Here is a 19,371-nt window from a genome sequence, read left to right on the forward strand (position 1 = left end):
ATACTGTAAACCTTAGAGCAAACAATTAGAAAAAAACCACGTAGCCAAATAAGTGAAAGTGGAGATAAAGTCACAAAACAACTAAATTCAGAAAGCAGGACAAGAGAAAAGCAGAAAAAATAATTTTAAAAAATAATAAGACGGTAGATTTAAACTGAGCTACACTGCCACAGTGATAGTTACATTAACCTTAATTGAGGTATTTAGACCATTTGTAAGGCAAACATTGTCAAACTGGATTTAAATAAAAAGGCCGGGCATGGTGGCTCACACCTGTAATCCTAAGCACTTTGGGAGGCTGAGGCGGGCCTTGGGGTCAGGAGTTTGAAACCAGCCTGGACAGCATGGTGAGACCCCGTCTCTACTAAAAATACAAAAATTAGCTGGGCGTGGTGGCGTGCGCCTGTAGTCTCAGTTTCTTGGGAGGCTGAGGTAGGAGAATTGCTTGAACTCGGGAGGCAGAGGTTGCACTGAGCCAAGATCATGCCACTGCACTCCAGCCTGGGCAACAAAGGGAGAGACTCCATCTCAACAAACAAAAAAAAAGATCCAACCATATGCTGTCTATAGGAAATAAACTTTAGTTACAAAGACACAGATTAACAGTAAAAAGATGGAAAAATACACCCATGCAAACACAAAACAAACCTGGAGTGGCACTACTGATGTAAGACAAAGACTTCAGACCATGGAATGCTATCAGGAATACAGAGGGATATTTGATACGATAAAGTAGTCAACTTGTTCAGAAGACCTAATGATCCTAAATACATTATGTAACTAGTAACAGAATTTCAAAAATGATGGACCTGAAAGACAATAAACTCACAGCTATAGCTGGAGCTTTCTCTCAAGCAAGACAGGGTCTTGCTCTGTTGCCCAGGCTGGAGGGCAATGGCACCATCTCTCTCCACTCATTGCAGCCTCCACCTCCCAGGCTCAAGAAACTCTCCCACCTCAGCCTTCCAAGTAGCTGGGACTACAGGCATGTACCACCACATCCAGCTAATTTTTGTATTTTTTTGTAGAAATGGGGTTTCGCTACGTTGCCCAGGCTGGTCTCAAACTCTTGTGCTCAAGCAATCCACTAGCCTCAGCCTCCCAAACTGCTGGGATTACTGGAGAGTTCTAATACTCCTCAGTAATCGATAGAAGTATACAAAAAATATCACTAAGGATATAGAAGACTTGAGCAATGTAACCAATTGACTGGCCCTGATGTTTGTAAAACACTCAACCTAACAACAGCAGAATACAGATTAACAGATATTTTCCAGCACACATGGGACGGGCACCAAGATAGACTGTATGCTAGGACATCAAAAAGTCAGCCTTGGCCGGGCGCGGTGGCTCACGCCTGTAATCCCAGCACTTTGGGAGGCCGAGGCGGGCAGATCACAAGGTCAGGAGATTGAGACCATCCTGGCTAAGACGGTGAAACCCCGTCTCTACTAAAAATACAAAAAAATTAGCCAGGCGAGGTGGCAGGCGCCTGTAGTCCCAGCTACGCGGGAGGCTGAGGCAGGAGAATGGCGTGAACCCCGGGGGGTGGAGCCTGCAGTGAGCCGAGATCGCGCCATTGCACTCCAGCCTGGGTGAAAGAGCGAGACTCCGTCTCAAAAAAAAAAAAAAAAAAAAAAAAAAGTCAGCCTCAGCCAGGTGCAGTAGCTCATGCCCGTAATCCCAACTCTTTGGAAGGCTGAGGCAGGAGGATCACCTGCACCCAGGAGTTTGAGTCCAACCTAGGCAAGAGTGAGACCCCACCTCTAAATTAATTATTTTAAAAAAAATCTTGATACATTTTTTAAAACTAAGATATCACATAGAACATCTTTCCTAATCATAATGGAATCAAAGTAGAAACTAATAAGGGAAACCCCCAAATATGTAAACAGCATAGTTTGAAACAACCTAAGGTGGAATATGAACTCATAAGGGAAATTAGAATATACTTTTAACTAAATAAAAATGAAAACACAACATATTAAAATGTGAGGAATGGGGCCGGGCACGATGGCTCATATCTGTAATCCCAGCACTTTGGGAAGCCAAGGCGGGTAAATCACGAGGTCAGGAGTTCAAGACCAGCCTGGCCAACATGGTGAAACCCTGTCTCTACTAAAAATACAAAAAAAAATTAGCTGGGTGTGGTGGCAGACACCTGTAATCCCAGCTACTTGGGAGGCTGAGGCAGGAGAATCGCTTGAACAGGGTAGGTGGAGGTTGCAGTGAGCCAAGATCCTGCCACTGCACTCTAGCCAGGGTGACAATGTGAGACTCCACCTCAAAAAAAAAAAAAAAAAAGGGGAGGAATGCAGCTAAAGCAATGCTGAGAGGAAAATTTACAGAAGTGAATAATTCTATTAGAAAAAGAGAAAGGTTGGCCAGGCATGGTGGCTCACACCTGTAATCCCAGCACTCTGGGAGGCTGAGGCGGGTGGATCACGAGGTCAGGAGATCGAGACCATCTCGGCTAACACGGTGAAACCCCGTTTCTACTACAAATACAAAATTTAGCTGGGCGTGGTGGCGGGTGCCTGTACTCCCAGCTACTCAGGAGGCTGAGGCAGGAGAATGACATGAACCCAGGAGGCAGAGGTTGCAGTGAGCCGAGATCGCGCCACTGTACTCCAGCCTGGGCGACAGAGCAAGACTCTGTCTCAAAAAAAAAAAAAAAAAAAAAAAAAGAGAAAGGTCAGCCGGGCACGGTGGCTCATGCCTGTAATCCCAGCACTTTGGGAGGCCGAGGCAGGTGGATCACGAGGTCAAGAGTTCAAGATCAGCCTGGCCAAGATGGTGAAACCCTGTCTCTACTAAAAATACAAAAAAAAATTAGTCGGGTGCAGTGGCAGGCACCTGTAATCCTAGCTACTCAGGAGGCTGAGGCAGGAGAATCGCTTGAACTCAGAGGGCGGAGGTTGCAGTGCGCCGAGATTGCGCCACTGCACTCCAGCCTGGGCGAGAGAGTGAGACTCCATCTCAAAAAAAAAAAAAAAAAAAAAAAAGAAAAAGAAAAAGGTCTAGGCCGGCACGGCGGCTCACACCTGTAATCCCAACACTTTGGGAGGCCAAGGTGAACGGATCAGGAGGTGATCAGGAGATCGAGACCATCCTGGCAAACACGGTGAAACCGTGTCTCTAGTAAAAATACAAAAAAAAAAAAAATTAGCCGGGTGTGGTGGCGGGCACCTGTAGTCCCAGCTACTCGGGAGCTGAGGCAGAAGAATGGCATGAACCCGGGAGATGGAGCTTGCAGTGAGCAGAGATCGCGCCACTGTACTTCAACCTGAGTGACAGGGCGAGACTCCGTCTCAAAAAAAAAAAAAAAAAAAAAAAGAGAAAGGTCTAAAATTGATAATCTAACCTTTTACCTTAACAAACTAGCAAAGGGATGGCTATGATAAGAGAAGAAATCAATGCAACAAGGCCAGGTGTGGTGGCTCACACCTACAGTCCCAGCACTTTGGGAGCCCAGGGGGTGGATTACCTGAGCTCAGGAATTCAAGACCAGCCTGGGCAACATGGCGAAACTGTCTGTATCCAAACTACAAAGAAAAATCAGCCAGGCATGGTGGCATGTGCCTGTGGTCCCAGCTACTTGGGAGGCTAAGGTGGGAGGGTCTCCTGAGCCTGGGAGGCAGAGGTTACAGTGAGCTGAGATTGCGACACTGCACACCAACCTGGGTCACAGAGACCCCATCTCAAAAAGAAAAAAAAAATCAACGCAACAAAAAAGAGAAAAACCATAAAAATTAATGAAACCAAAGCTGTTTCTTTGAAAAGCTCAATAAGACAAGATAGCAAACCACAAAATACCAAATGATATAGTCAAGACTTTAAGGCAAAAAATGTCTTCTGAACAATGATTGAGGTGAAAGAGTGCGTTGGCTGGAGTTACGATAGTAACCTGCCTTGAGCAAATAGTATTCAGACGAGCAAGGAGAAAAGACTGCAGGTGAGATAACAGCTCAAACCCTACTATGAAAGCTAGACTGAGCATCTCGCATGTCCACAGGATGGGACAACCAGGCAGATCTACAGAAAGGAGGGGGGCTGGGTGTGGTGGCTTATGCCTGTAATCATAGCACTTTGCGAGGCCGAGGCAGGCGGATCATGGGGTCAGGAGTACAAAAATTAGCCGGGCATGGTGTCAGGCACCTGTAATCCCAGCTACTGAGGAGGCTGAGGCAGGAGAATTACTTAAACCCGGGAGGCGGAGGTTGCAGTGAGCTGAAATTGTGCCACTGCACTCCAGCCTGGGCAACAGAGCTAGACTCCGTCTCAAAAAAAAAAAAAAAAAAAAAAAACGAGAGCCAGGGGCCACGATGAGCTAGATATTGGGGTAAAGGCAAGTGGACAATTCCCATTAGGTTTAGTAAATTCTCTGACTGCACTTGGAATGGCTGATGTGTGTAACGGAACACAGTATTTCTGTCGTAGTTAACAGTGCTCTATCCCTGAAGGGGAGGAAGCATAAATTCCTGAGGAGCCCAGTGTTCCTTTACTAAATAGCAGAAATTCCTGGGAGATAAGGGGAGGCAGGAAGGAAAATAATATTTACTCAGGTCTACATGTACTAGGTAACATGGTTAAGAAATTTAAATATATTATACCTCTTATGTCTTCATAAAAAAACAAGTTATAGAACTTGCCCATGACACAGCTTTTTTTTGTTTTTTTTTTGAGATGGAGTCTCACTTTGTCACCCAGGCTGGAGTGCAGTGGCGCAATCTCAGCTCACTGCAACCTCCACCTCCGGGGCTCAAGTGATTCTCCTGCTTCAGCCTCCAGAGTAGCTGGGACTACAGACATGCACCACCACGCCTGGTTAATTTTTGTATTTTTAGTAGAGATGGGATTTCACCATATTGGCCAGGCTGGTCTTGAACTCCTGACCTCGTGATCCACCTACCTCGGCCTCCCAAAGTGCTGTGATTACAGGCATGAGCCACCGCACCCGGCCTATTTATTTATTTTTAAATATAAACAGGATCTTGCTATGTTGCCTAAGTTGGTCTCGAATTCCTGGGCTCAAGTAGTCCTCCCACCTCGGCTTCCAAAAGTGCTGGGATTGCAGGCATAAGCCACCGTGCCCAGCTTTATCAAGCAATTTATCAAGTAATATGGCTTACTAAATACCCCGTTTCATTTAATTCTCACAAAAGCCGTCTGAGCTAGATCATATCAGTATCCCTATTTTACAGATGAGGGAATTGAGGCCCAGCATGGGCAATTTTCCCAAGATCCCAACTAGTAATATGACAAAGGTATGATGTGAACCCCATCTGACTCCAGAGCCTGTGCTTCTAACCAGTAGAGTCAACTGCATCCTAACCCTCTCAGACACTCCTCCACTCCTCAGCCTCTAACTTCTTATATCCAGTTCCCTGATGCCTACAATTCTTTCCCAGGCCAATGGCCTCTTCTGCTCTCTCTTCTCTCCCCTCTTCCAGGATCTCAATGGGGTCCAGCATTCTTTTTTTTTTTTTGAGACAGAATCTCGCTCTGTCACCCAGGCTGGAATGCAGTGTTGCAATCTCGGTTCACTGCAAGCTCTGCCTCCCAGGTTCCTGCCATTCTCCAGCCTCAGCCTCCCGAGTAGCTGGGACCACAGGCGTCCGCCACCACGCCTGGCTAATTTTTTGTATTTTTAGTAGAGATGGGGTTTCACCGTGTTAGCCAGGATGGTCTCGATCTCCTGAACTCGTGATCCACCCGCCTCGGCCTCCCAAAGTGCTGGGATTACAGGTATGAACCACCGCGCCCGGCTGGGTCCAGCACTCTTGATTCCCTTGCATCCAATCCCTTACCACTCCACAACTGTCTTCTAACAGAGCTCAATTCCTTAATCACCAGTGTAATCTATCCACCTTCTCCATCCCTGTCACTGAGTAGTTGGGTGATTCTGGGAAAAATAAATGCTCAGAGTTGTCTTCCCAAAACCCACCTGAGCTCTCAACACACCTTCCAATCCCTCTCACTTTCTTCAGCAATCATCATCATACCCTAATACCATCAAATTCACTACGTACAACTCTTTCCCCTAACTCCAGCCCAAGCAAAGCTGAAAATCTCAAAATCCTGTTATAGCTTCCCACTAACCTCATCTATATCCACATCTTTCCAGACCTCTTTCCTGTTAGGGTCAAAGGATTTTTCCTCTGCTTGCTCTTTATTCTATCCCTAGTGAGACCCTCTGCACCTCTGCTCATCAATTACCTACTTTTCTTTTCTTTGAGATGGAGTCTTGCTCTGTCACCGAGGCTGGAGTGAAGTGGCACGATCTCGGCTCACTGCAACCTCCACCTCCCGGGTTCAAGCAATTCTCCTGCCTCAGCCTCCCGAGTAGCTGAGATTACAGACACCCGCCACCGCGCCTGGCTAATTTTTTCATTTTTAGTAGAGACGGGCTTTCACTATGTTGGCCAGGCTGGTCTCGAACTCCTGACTTGGTGATTTGCCCACCTTGGCATCCCAAAGTGCTGGGATTACAGGCGTGAGCCACTGCGTCCGGCCAATTCCACACTTTTCTATTGTACACTGAACTGCTACTGGGCTCCTTAATTAAAATATACTCGAGTCACTGTCATTCAAAAACACCTGCACTGACTTACAGCTCCCTCTAGGTGGCATCTGATGTCCTTCCTTCTCTTCAACTGGCAAACAGATTGTCCTTCCTGTCTCCACTCACTTACTTCCCATGAAGCCTCACTCACTGCCATCTGGCTTCCACCCCTACTATTTCTGTAACAGCTCCTGCTAAGGTCACCAATGACGTCCTAACTGCCAAATCCAATGGATACTTTTCAGTCCTTATCTAACCGAAATGCTCTTAGGCAACTGACACCGCTAAGCATCCACCCCAATTCTGGACACGTGTTCCTGAAAGCCTTGGTTCCAAGACCCAGCACTCTCCCACAGGTTCTGGCCACACTTAATCTTGGTATTCCCCACAGTTCCAAATTCGTCCCTCTCCTCTTCTCTCTCTACATTGTCCCTGGGTGATGTCACTCATTCTTGAGCTCTTGACCTTTTGTGGACAGGCTCCTAAATCTACATCTTTAATCCAGACCTGTTCTCCATGCTTCTTCAGATTGGCACTCACCTAAGAACCTCTAAGTTATCCCTGACTGCTCTTACCTTTCTAGTTTCATTTCTCTTCCTTGAATGTCACACTCATACTTTTTAAATCGAATCTAACAGATCATCAATTACAGAGGCACCACTAAGGGAGCAGAAGGAATCGGGAATCTACGCATGTGTATATATGTACTTAAATATGTATCTTGGAACTGAAGAAATATGGTATAAATAAATACCTGGGGAAATCTCCACCTGAATGTTCTCAGGAATTTCAAACTTTATATATCCTAAACTAGATTTCTTTATCTTCCGTCCTAAACCTGCTCTTGTTCATGTAGTCTTCCAGTTGGTGGCACTAACATCCACCTAGTCACCCACGCCAAAATCTGCACATCTTTTTTTTTTTTTTTGAGACGGAGTCTCGCTCTGTTGCCCAAGGCTGGAGTGCAGTGACGTGATCTCGGCTCACTGCAAGCTCCACCCCCTGGGTCCACGCCATTCTCCTGCCTCAGCCTCCCGGGTAGCTGGGAATATAGGCGCCCGCCACTACGCCCAGCTAATTTTTTGTATATTTAGTAGAGACGGGGTTTCACCATGTTAGCCAGGATGGTCTCGATCTCCTGACCTTGTGATCCACCCGCCTTGGCCTCCCAAAGTGCTGGGATTACAGGCGTGAGCCACCGCACCCGGCCTGCACATCATTTTTGACTTTTCTTTGAGCATCCCAGGACCACAAAGTTCTGCTGATTTTATCGGCTAACTTCTTATCAAATCTGTTCCCCTCTTCCTACCTCTACTTTCAGTGCTCTCATCATTTTTACTGATTTATGTATTTTTTTGGAGACAGAGTCTCACCCTGCTGCCAGACTGGAGTGCATTGGTGGAATCTCGGCTCACTGCAACCTCTGCCTCCTGGGTTCAAGCGATTCTCCTGCCTCAGCCACCTGTGTAGCTGGGATTACAGGTGTGCGCCACCACGCCCGACTAATTTTCATATTTTAAGTAGAGATGGGGTTTCCCCATGTTGGTCAGGCTGGTCTCAAACTCCTGACCTCAGGTGATCCACCTGCCTGGGCCTCCCAACGTGCTGAGATTACAGGCGTGAGCCCCCACACCCGGCCTGCTCTCATCGTTTTTATCTGGACTTCTTCAGTGGTCCCCAAACCTGGTCTCCCGACCTATCCTTTCAGGTACATCCTTCTCACAGCTGCAAGAGTGAATCATCTAACACAGAAATTTGACAAAGTCTACATCTGTAGTGTGGGAAGTTAAAAAAAAAAAAAAAAAAAAAAAAAAGAAGAAAAACAAATCTAACAAAGTCACTCTGTGCTTAAGACCCTTACATAATTCTTCCTAAGGTGTGTGATGCCCTCCATGTCCATGATATGGCTCTCCACTATTTATCCAGCCTCATCTCTTAACATTCCCAATTCCATAATTTACTCCAGCAAACCTTGAACTTTCCATGGTCCCATGTACACCAAGCTAGTTACATCGCCACACTTCTGCCTAAAGGAATGCTCTCCCTCACCTGCCTCATCACATGCTACTTCTTTCAGGAATCCTTTCCTCTTCCACTTCCAGACTGGGCTAGAGCAATCACTAACTCTAGTGCTCTCAGATTCCCAGATACAGGTTAATCTAAAACCCAAAATGCTCAAAAAGCCGAAACTTGGCCGGGCGCGGTGGCTCACACTTGTAATCCCAGCACTTTGGGAGGCCGAGGCGGGCGGATCACGAGGTCAGGAGATCGAGACCACGGTGAAACCCCGTCTCTACTAAAAATACAAAAAATTAGCCGGGCGTAGTGGCAGGCGCCTGTAGTCCCAGCTACTTGGAGAGGCTGAGGCAGGAGAAGGGCGTGAACCCGGGAGGTGGAGCTTGCAGTGAGCCGAGATTGCGCCACTGCACTCCAGCCTGGGCAACAGAGTGAGACTCCGTCTCAAAAAAAAAAAAAAAAAAAAAAAAAAAAGCTGAAACTTTCTTGAGTCCCAACGTTCTGAGCACCAACATGATGCTCAAAGGAAATGCTCATTGGGGCATTTCAAATTTTGGATTGGGTATCCTGAACCTATAAGTATAATGAAAATATTTCAAGGCAGGGCACGGTGGCTCACACCTATAATCCAGCACTATGAGAGGCTAAGGCAGGAGGACTGCTTGAACCCAGAGAGTCTGAGACCAGCCTGGACAAGAGAGTGAGATCCCAGCTTTACAAAAAATTTAAAAATTAGGCCAGGCGCGGTGGCTCACGCCTGTAATCCCAGCACTTTGGGAGGCTGAGACAGGCGGATCACAAGGTCAGGAGTTCAAGACCATCCTGGCTAACATGGTGAAACCCCGTCTCTACTAAAAATACAAAAAATTAGCAGGGCGTGGTGGTGGGCGCCTGTAGTCCCAGCTACTCGGGAGGCTGAGGCAGGAGAATGGCGTGAACCTGGGTGGTGGAGCTTGCAGTGAGCCGAAATTGCGCCACTGCACTCCAGCCTGGGCAACAGAGCAAGACTCCGCCTCAAAAAAAAAAAAAAAGAAAAAAAAATTAAAAATTAGCCAGGCATGGTGGCATATGCACCTGTGGTCCCAGATACTCAGGTGGCTGAGGTGTGAGGATCACTTGAGCTGCAGTGAGCTATGATAGTGCCACTGCACTCCAGCCTAAGTGACAGTGAGACCCTGTCTCTAATAAAAATAATGAAAATATTAAAAAAGAAAATCTGAAATCCAAAACATTTCTCGTCCCAAGAATTTCGGATAAAGGAAACTCAACCGTAATGCAACAGTTCTAAAACACAATAGAACGTATCCTTAACAGACTTAACTAAAAAACAGAAAACATTCTGCTCATGCAAATGCCACACATTTGGAGATATGAAGGTCGGAATGCAAGAAAAATGTTATAGCTAAGAGTTACTCTAATGGAAACCAGAGGAAGGTAACTTTTTTTTTTTTTTTTTTTGAGACAGAGTTTTTGCTCTGTCGCCCAGGCTAGAGTGCAATGGTACGATCTCGACTCACAGCAACCTCCGCCTCCCAGGTTCAAGCAATTCTGCCTCAGCCTCCCAAGTACCTGGGATTACAGGCGCCTGCCACCAGGCCCGGCTAATTTTTGTATTTTTAGCAGAGACGAGGTTTCAGAACCACATTGGCCAGGCTAGTCTCAAACTCTTGACCTCAGGTGATCCACCAGCCTCGGCCTCCCAAAGTGCTGGGATTACAGGCATGAGCCACTGTGCCCGGCCAAGGTAACTTTTTAAATTTTGTGAAAACTTATGTAGCTGAAAATTCCTCAGATTTTTCTTTCTCAATTCCAGTTGCCTTCAGCTGGGCCTCTGAAGGTAAGTGAAGGAGAAATGAACCCTGAGATGCCTTATGAGTGCTGCTTTTTCACAGGTTCTCTATGCCACTGGTTAACATGACTTAGATAAGCCCCTGAGAAAATGCAAAAATAATGCTTTTCTGTTCAAAATAATAAATCCAACTTTTACTCCTGCCTTAATTTAGAATCATCACAACTCCACAAGAAGGAGACTACAGAATTTCTACAGGGAATGCTCAGAAAATAACTATGAAGCGACCTGACATACTATAAGCCGCTATTGCACAGAGCATGGAAACTGGCACACTAAGCAAAGAGGAGAAGGAAGAAGCCAGCAGGGGAAGAAGTGAAAGGGATGTGAAATGAGCAGAGGACAAGAGGGAAGCTGGGGATGATGGCCTTGTACCTTGGTGAAGGTGGTGGAGCCAGAGGCCATGAGAATTTGACGCACACGGTTGTGGAAGCGCTGCATTGACTCATCATCCACACGCAGGAAACACTGAGCTGTGCGCTCCTTAGTAACCTAAACCACAAAGTCAAGGTGAACTTGTCTGAGGAACTCCCACAGAAGCAAGAGCCAACTGTGCCCACCACTCAGCCTTTCAACCCAACAAGGCTCCGGTGACTGACCCAGGAAGTACAGGCGCGCTCATGTCCCTCTCAGCCCCTCCCAGGCTGTACCTCATTCTGCAGGTTCCAGACCCCGTCCTTGTGGGTGAACTCCTCATAGCTGGTGCGGCACTTAGGCAGGATGCGGCACTCGAAGCCACACATGTTGAACAGCAGGTTGGGGTTGTCCTTACTGTACACAGACACGAAGCTGTTCTCCCACTGAACTGTAGTCACTGACCGTGGCAAGCGGTTCTTGATGTCCCAGAATACTGCCCGGCCTCTGCCCACAGAGAACATATGGTCACATCAGTTTCTTGGAAGGAACTTCCCTTCAAAGGCCAACTGATGATATCCTGACACAGCCACGCCTCTCCCATCCAGGACACAGCCTCAGGTATGCCCGCTCTGGGCCCTTAGCCTATGTCCTTCCAGCTCACACAGCCCCAACCTAGACTCACAAGTTAACATCATGTTTCATGAGGCGCATGCGGGCATCTCGGGGCCAGCACTTCTTGTTATTATAGCCAACGATGTTTTCATTGTTGGGGTCAGGGTGCTCTGTCAAGTAACGTTGAATCAGGTCCCGAGCCTCATCTGCTGTGAACCTACACCAGACCAGGTACATTGCTGAGGCCCCAATACACTGAGATTTGGGACACCCACGAGTCCTCCAGCTCCACAGATGAAGACCCCACCCCATCCTACCCCCACCCTCCCCAGGCTTCATTACATTTTATTTAATTTTAATTTTTTTTTGAGACGGAGTCTCGCTCTGTTGCCCAGGCTGGAGTGCGGTGGCGCAATCTCGGCTCACTGCAAGCTCCGCCTCCCAGGTTCACGCCCTTCTCCAGCCTCAGCCTCCCGAGTAGCTGGGATTACAGGCACCCACCACCACACCCAACTAATTTTTGTATTTTTTTAAGTAGAGACGGGGTTTCACCATGTTGGCCAGACTGGTCTCCAACTCCTGACCTCGTGATCCGCCCGCCTCAGCCTCCCAAAGTGCTGGGATTACAGGCGTGAGCCACTGCACCCAGCCTCCTCCTCAGCAAATTCTGAGTCAGTGAGCCAGACAACCACTCCACACACAATTCCGTGCTACTGTGCCTGAGACACACCTTATAGTTGATGACGACATTGTTCTTGGCTGTCATGTAGTCGGCTATGTTGTGGTCCACGATGAGGCGCAGCAGCCTATTGAGCAGGGTCAAGTCGATCTTCTCATACATCTTCTCAAAGCGGGATTCTAGCATGACATTGCACTCGCCTTCACTTGTCTCCCACACGTCCTGCAGGTTATTGATGCCTGAGGAGTAGCAAGGCAGGTCTCCAGCAGGTTAGAAATCCTCTTTCAAGACTAGCCCCACAGTAACTATCATTACCTTCCATAACCAATCCCACTAAGAGTCCATGTATTCATCTGGATTGCTTTAACTATGAGCTTGTCCTCAGTTTAACATGAACACTACTTCCCTTTATTACCACGCATCAAGAGAGTAAACCAATCATGCTGCCCAGATGAGAATTTCAACGTAGAACTAAATTCCTCCCCCGTTCCTCACAGGGCAATCTCAGGAAAGTTCTACCTTGACACCACTTGTAAACAAGCAGCGGAGGTGGTTCTGTGTCAGCAGGCTTAATCCAGGGTGGGAACAGGCGGCGCTTGTCGGCTTCATACCACAGGTACTGGTCCAGGTAGGCATCAGTTATTTTCTCCAGGGGCTCAACGTCATATACTGGAACGAGGTGACTATAGAGATCCATGAACTCAATGCCCACCTGTGGGACAAGGAGGCTGGTTCACACCAATCCACCAATCACCTGAGGCAACTGCTACCTTTGGTAGCACCAAAAAGAAAACTTGGGAGGCCTCACTCACCTCTTTGAAGGCTCTCTGTGTGAGGAGGTGACGCTTGATGCGAGACAGCGCCTCGTGGGGGTTATCATAGGCCTGCTCGATCAGACCTAGCTCCTCCCTCTGAGACTGGTTCAATCGAGACTTCACACTGATAAAAGCAATGGGAAGGGTGAATGGGAAAACTAGGAGGAAGTAAAACCAGAAAAGACTGGGGCTACACCTTCTTTCTTTGGACTCTGAGGATGATGCCATTCCCTGCTGTCACCTTCCCAGCAGGAACCTATCTACCCTACTACTCACCTATAAGCTTCCTTGAGCCGCTCCAATGCCAAGATGAGCAACTTGGTGTCATGCTTATAGGAGAGTGGGGGGAATGGGATGGGTGAGAACCTGCGGCTTTCCAACCAATGCACTGTGGTGGTATATACTGCCACTGCTTCCTCCGCTGTGATGTAAGGCCCGTCCTGCAAGGTGGACATGAAATTAGCCTCCTGCTACAGCCTGATCCCCCCAAAACAAGGTTCAGTCACAACTCTACAGTCCTCCCTCCTGCCCACTCCACCACTCACACCCAGCCCAGCCTACTCTGCCCAACCTTCAGGTAGTTGTGCTGCCGCTCCTGTTCTGCCTTCAGATAGAGCCGGGTGAGGCGGCCCAGATTCTTTTTACAAACAGTCTTGTCCACGGTGGCCCCTCGGCGGATCCGTTCTCGGTTGTAGTGGGCAGTGTTGGTCCACCAGTCAGCCTTGGCCTTCACATATCGAAGGATCATATTCTCTATGGGCGTCGGCAGCCCAGGGACCTAAAAGTCCAAAAAGCACAATCAAGCCAGGATCAAGCCAGGTACTGTGGCGCACACCTGTAGTCCCGGCTACTCAGGCTAAGGAGGATCGCTTGAGCTCAGGAGCTTGAGGCCAGCCTAAGCAACATGGTGAGCCCCCTCTCTCAAAGGGAAAAGAAAAGAGATGGGAGCCAGATAGCCCCCTAATGATTCCCGAAGTGGTAATCCTAACCTAAAGACGGATGTTTACACCTCCGAGGAAATAAAGAGACACCCACCTTCCAAGGAATGTTGGCTTTCCAGCAGCGCCAGGCTTCACTGAGGTGCTGCAGGATTGTCCGGGCCTTGTTCTGTTTGATCCCCTCAGGCATCATGTCCAGAATATCATGCATCACAGCTGCCCGCAGCTCAAGGTCAAAATGTGACTCCACTCGCTGCTTTGTTACTGTCTTTGCCACCCCCTTTGAGTGTCGACCTGGAAGTAGAGCGTCCCAAGAGGATTACAAGGAAGATTCCTTGCTTTCAGTAAGGGTCTCTACCTTCATGCTCCTCACTCATTATGGTTATTAATAAAATTAGGTATTAACAAAGCGTCCCTGTGCCCAGCATACGCAAAAAGACCCGCTACCTTAAACATTCACAACTATGCTTCTGAAGAATTTCCACTCCTGCAAATGCATGACTGCCTCTCAAGGCCCCAGAAGGAAGCCCAAGAAATAGAATACTAGGTCAGACTCATTTGAGAACTGGACCTAAAGGCAATCTAGTAGGAAGAGTGCTCATACAAGAGCAGGGAACAGACCCAAACGGGCAGGTACCTTTGAAGCAATAACAGGAGGAGCTGGATACAGAGAAAACCACTCACCTTCAAACTGCCGGGCCAGGAGGTTGCCCAGCCATCGTTCCAACAAAGGGGTAATGCCACGCATGAAAAACAGCCAGACTCGCCAACCGGCAGCCCAGAAGCCACAGCCAGGACCCTTCCCTACAGGGCCCTATGATCCCAAGCAGAAGTTAAGAACACAAGTTAGCAATGCATTTTAACAACAATAAAAACCTGGGCAGAGATGGGGCATATATGTATAATATACACATAGATGAACATATACATGGCAGTAGAGGGGTAAAAAGAAAAAAAAACTCTGGGACCTCAACATCTAAAACAAAAGGGTAAATGAGAAACCTTAAGGCAAAAACCAGGAACTAAGATTGCCCATGTGAATTTAAAGGAGCAGTAAGGACACGCTCATAGCTGCTCTCCAAATAGGTCCCTGGAAAGAGCCCTGTCTAAATGTATAAATGAAAAAAGATCTGAGAAAGTTAAGTCCAGTGAGGCTGGGCACAGTGGCTCACACTGGTAATCCCAGTACTTTGGGAGGCCGAGGAGTGTGGATCACCTGAGGTCAGGAGTTCAAGACCAGCCTGGCCAATACAGTGAAACCCCGTCTCTACTAAAAATTCAAAAACTAGCCAGGCATGGTGGTGCGCGCCTGTAGTCTCAGCTACTTGGGAGGCTGAAGCAGGAGAATCACTTCAACCCGGGAGGCGGAGGCTGTGGTGAGCCAAGATTGTGCCACTGCACTCCAGCTGCGGCAACAGAGCAAGACTCAGTCTCAAAAAAAAAAAAAAAAATAGCCAAGCGTGGTGGTGGACACCTGTAATCCCAGCTACTCGGGAGGCTGAGGCAGGAGAATTGCTTGAACTCAGGAGGCAGAGGTTGCAGTGAGCCGAGATCGTGCCATTGCACTCCCGCCTGAGAGACAAGAGTAAGACTCTGTCTCAAAAAAAAGAAAGTCAGTAAAGTCAGGGTCTCACCGTGTTGAAACGATAATAGATGAGATGCTTCAGGTCCTTGCACATGCGAATCTGTCGCATCAGCTTGTATTTGTATCGATACATGCCCGTCAACTGCCCCACATGGGCAAATATATACTGTAATCCATCTGCCAGCTGCAATACAATTGCCCCATCAGACCTGGAGCTTAAACCAGCTCCACGGCCAGCACAGGCTTCCTCCAGCCTCCTCACCCAGGCAGGGGTTGGGAATACCTAACCTCACCTGGAAGGCATCCACATTGCCCAGCCGATACTGCACGTGACTATCCACCACCAGCTTAGTCAAACGCAGAACTTCCCGACACAGGTGGAAAGCATTCCCAAAACGAGATTTCTTTCTTTCCTGGAGAAGACGGAGAAGACGCAAAAAACAGAAAGAACATGAATGAGCAATGGACCCAACTGGATGTATGCCTTCATCAGTAGCCAGAGCAAAACAGCTGTCCGTCCCTGAAGCCCAGGAGGCCCCTAGGGTCCAATGCAGGCACCTTGGTGGTGAGCGTTTTCACAGGCTTGAGGTTGAAGTTGTAGTCCAGGTGCAGGTAGTTGAGGTTTTTGCGGTGAATGAGAAGGTTGAGCATGTTGTAGCCCTGGCGGCAAACCTGGAGCCCAACCTCCACCCAGTCCAGCTTTGTGGACTGAAAGAATTTGGTGGCTTTGAAGGAGCGGAACAGATACCTGAGGTGGGAACATGGAGAGTAAGAGTCAGCCTACTGATATCTCTGGAACAGAAGTCTGCGCAGGGGCCCTGGGGCACCTTACCTCTTCTTTTGAGCCTTAGGGGGCCGATGCTTCAGGGCATTCAGCACATAGTACTTAAGCAGCTTCTGGTAGGAGACCCTCACTTTCACAGGCTGCCCGGCAGGACAATGCTCCCGATACCTACAAAACTAAGCCCACCAGAGTTTGGCCATCTCTTCTTCCAGCCACTCTGCTAAAGGCTGCAAGCCTTGGGTTGTCTACCATTTTTATGGGAAAAAAAAAAAAAAAAGAATTAAAAAAAAAAAGGCTGGCTGGGCGCGGTGGCTCACGCTTGTAATCCCAGCACTGTGGGAGGCCGAGGCAGGCGGATCACGAGGTCAGGAGATCGAGACCACGGTGAAACCCTGTCTCTACTAAAAAAAAAATACAAAAAAATTAGCCGGGCGTGGTGGCAGGCGCCTGTAGTCCCAGCTACTCGGAGAGGCTGAGGCAGGAGAATGGCGTGAACCCAGGAGGCGGAGCTTGCAGTGAGCCGAGATTGCGCCACTGCACTCCAGCCTGGGCAACAGAGCAAGACTCCGTCTCAAAAAAAAAAAAAAAAAAAAAAGGCTACATGCCCACCTAGTTGGAGTCTTTTCTCCTATACATCCACTATCATTCCCCCTGCCACAGGGAAAACCTTACCAGTTCTTGACAAGGGGTATGTCCAGGGCCCGACGGGTGCGACCAGAGCGTAGGTTGAAGGGCCGCGGGGCCCAGAGCAGGGCAATGCCATTGGCTGTATTGTCTGTATAGAGGGGTGTGTCCTTCAGGAAGGGCTCCACAAACTCCGGGAGCTCAAATTCCTCATCATCATCCGGCAATGGTTCCTGACTCTGAAAAAGGAATCCCTCTAAGGGTTTAGCTCCTGATGAACTAGGCACAGACTGAAGAGGAGGGAAATTCTCTGGGGCCAAGCACAAAGCCTGTATCTGCCATGGAAACTGGGCTGTCTGACAAAAGCAGCCCTGAAGTGCCAGCGCAAAGGAAACCAAAGACAGCAAAGAACAAGACAGGGCCACCAGGAAAGCAAGAGTCACTTCTCACACCTCAACTGGCCACCACCAGAAAGCCTCCCAACGGAGCCCCAACATCACAGGAGGTCAACATTGCAATCATCTCCCACTCAAGCTCCAAACACTGGGCCTGGACACAACGGAACACAGATGAGCATCAGAAACATTATGGTAAGCTTAAGAAGCCAGTCACTGAAGACTACATAGTGTACGATTCTATTTCATTCTATTATATGAAATGTGTAGAATAGTCAAATCTATAGACAGAAAGTAGATTGGTGGTTGCGTAAAGAAGTTGGGGAGAAATGGCCAGTAACTGCTAAGAGTTTCTTTCTCAAGTAATAAAAATATTCTCGGCCAGGCGCGGTGGCTCAAGCCTGTAATCCCAGCACTTTGGCAGGCCGAAGCGGGCGGATCACGAGGTCAGGAGATCGAGACCATCCTGGCTAACATGGTGAAACCCCGTCTCTACTAAAAATACAAAAAATTAGCCGGGCGTGATGGCGGGCGCCTGTAGTCCCAGCTACGTGGGAGGCTGAGGCAGGAGAATGGCGTGAACCCGGGAGGCGGAGCTTGCAGTGAGCCGAGATCATGCCACTACACTCCAGCCTGGGCAAGACTCCATCTCAAAAAATAAAAAATAAAAAAAATAAAAATATTCTCAAATTGCATGTCGTGACAGTTGGGACAACTCTGAGAATAAGCTAAAAACCATCAAATTACACACTTTAAATGGGTAACTTGTATGGTATGTTAACTACATCTCAATATAAAGACTAAAACAAACAAACACAATAGAGACAGACCAGGACAGATTATCTAGAGCACCCAAGAAGAGAACCATAAAGTCCAAAAAGAGAATCACGGAAACCAGGATTATACCAATGACATGTTTTAAGGCAAATGCTGAATTCTCATATTCGCTTATAGCTCAAGGGGAACACTTAGCAAGACGGAAAACACGTCTCCCTCCACCTGAGTGTTTAGTAACGTCAGCCAGCCTCAGGTATTTCTCCTGGAAGAGCTGAGGGAAAGTGTCCCTTCCCTTCCTCACCTTGACCGAGTGCCTATGGGAGATTGGGTTGATCAAAGGGTCAAAGTAGAAAGCTGGCAAATCAGGATCCTCAGTTTTGATGAATACAACATTGGGAGTATGGTACCTAAAATGAAAGGAAGAGTCAGCCAAAGTTCTCCGGCCCTGGCCCAACCTAAACAGCAGCCTTCTCCTTTCCAAATGTTGTGTTCCAGGTCTCTTACCAGGTGAGGTGGACATGGTGTGGAAGATTGTTGTACAAGTAAGGAAAAGCAATCTTCTATTCAGTGCGGATAGGCTGCCGGATGATAATCTTGTTAATATCGTTGAATTCATTCCAGTCTTCATCCCTAGGGTACAACATCAAGAATAAGCAGATTTTTTTTTTTTTTTTTTTTTTTTTTTTTTTTTTTTTTTTGAGACAGGGTCTCACTCTATCACCCAAGCTGGAATCCAACGACATGATCATTGTTCACTGCAGCTGTGACCTCCTGGGCTCAAACAATCCTCCCACAGCTCAGCTTCCCAAGTAACTGAGACTACAGGAAGCTGCGAGTGTCACCACACCCAGCTAAATTTTTTGGTAAAGATAGGGTTTTGCCATTTTGCCCAGGTTGGTCTCAAACTTCTGGGCTCAAGCAATCCTCCTGCCTCAGCTTCCCAACGTGCTCAGATTACAGCATGAGCCACTGCACCTGGCACAAAAAGACTAATTTGGAAGTTATATCAGGACTTTAAGAATCAAGATTACATTTTATTCAACTCAAAATGTCTAAAATCCCTCATCTCTCCAACTCACTGTAGGTTGATGTCTCGAACAAGAGGTTCAAATTTGGGGCCTCCAGGAATGGCCATATTGAGTGCCTTGGACGTAAAGAAGGCCTTCAAATCAAACAGGTAGAAGTAGTTGTCATCCACCAAGTCTGTCAGGAGCTGATTAGCCAGGCGGTAGAGAGTTGACATCATAGGTAGCGTGAACTGCCAGCGTTGGTACGTGGAGCCATTTACATACCTAGGTAAAAAATGAAAGGCCCACCTCAAGTAAGCAGCTAAACAAACCCATACCACCTACTGATCTCCCAGGACTCCTGCGTT

The 19,371-nt window shown here is 47.8% G+C and overlaps 1 pseudogene; it reads right to left on the minus strand.

Moving 5' to 3' along the window:
- LOC134735282 (pre-mRNA-processing-splicing factor 8-like) overlaps positions 1 to 19,371 on the minus strand; it is a 35,231-nt pseudogene that overhangs the window by 12,701 nt on the left and 3,159 nt on the right.

The sequence above is a fragment of the Symphalangus syndactylus genome, chromosome 20, assembly GCF_028878055.3.
Source record: "Symphalangus syndactylus isolate Jambi chromosome 20, NHGRI_mSymSyn1-v2.1_pri, whole genome shotgun sequence".
NCBI lineage: Eukaryota > Metazoa > Chordata > Mammalia > Primates > Hylobatidae > Symphalangus > Symphalangus syndactylus.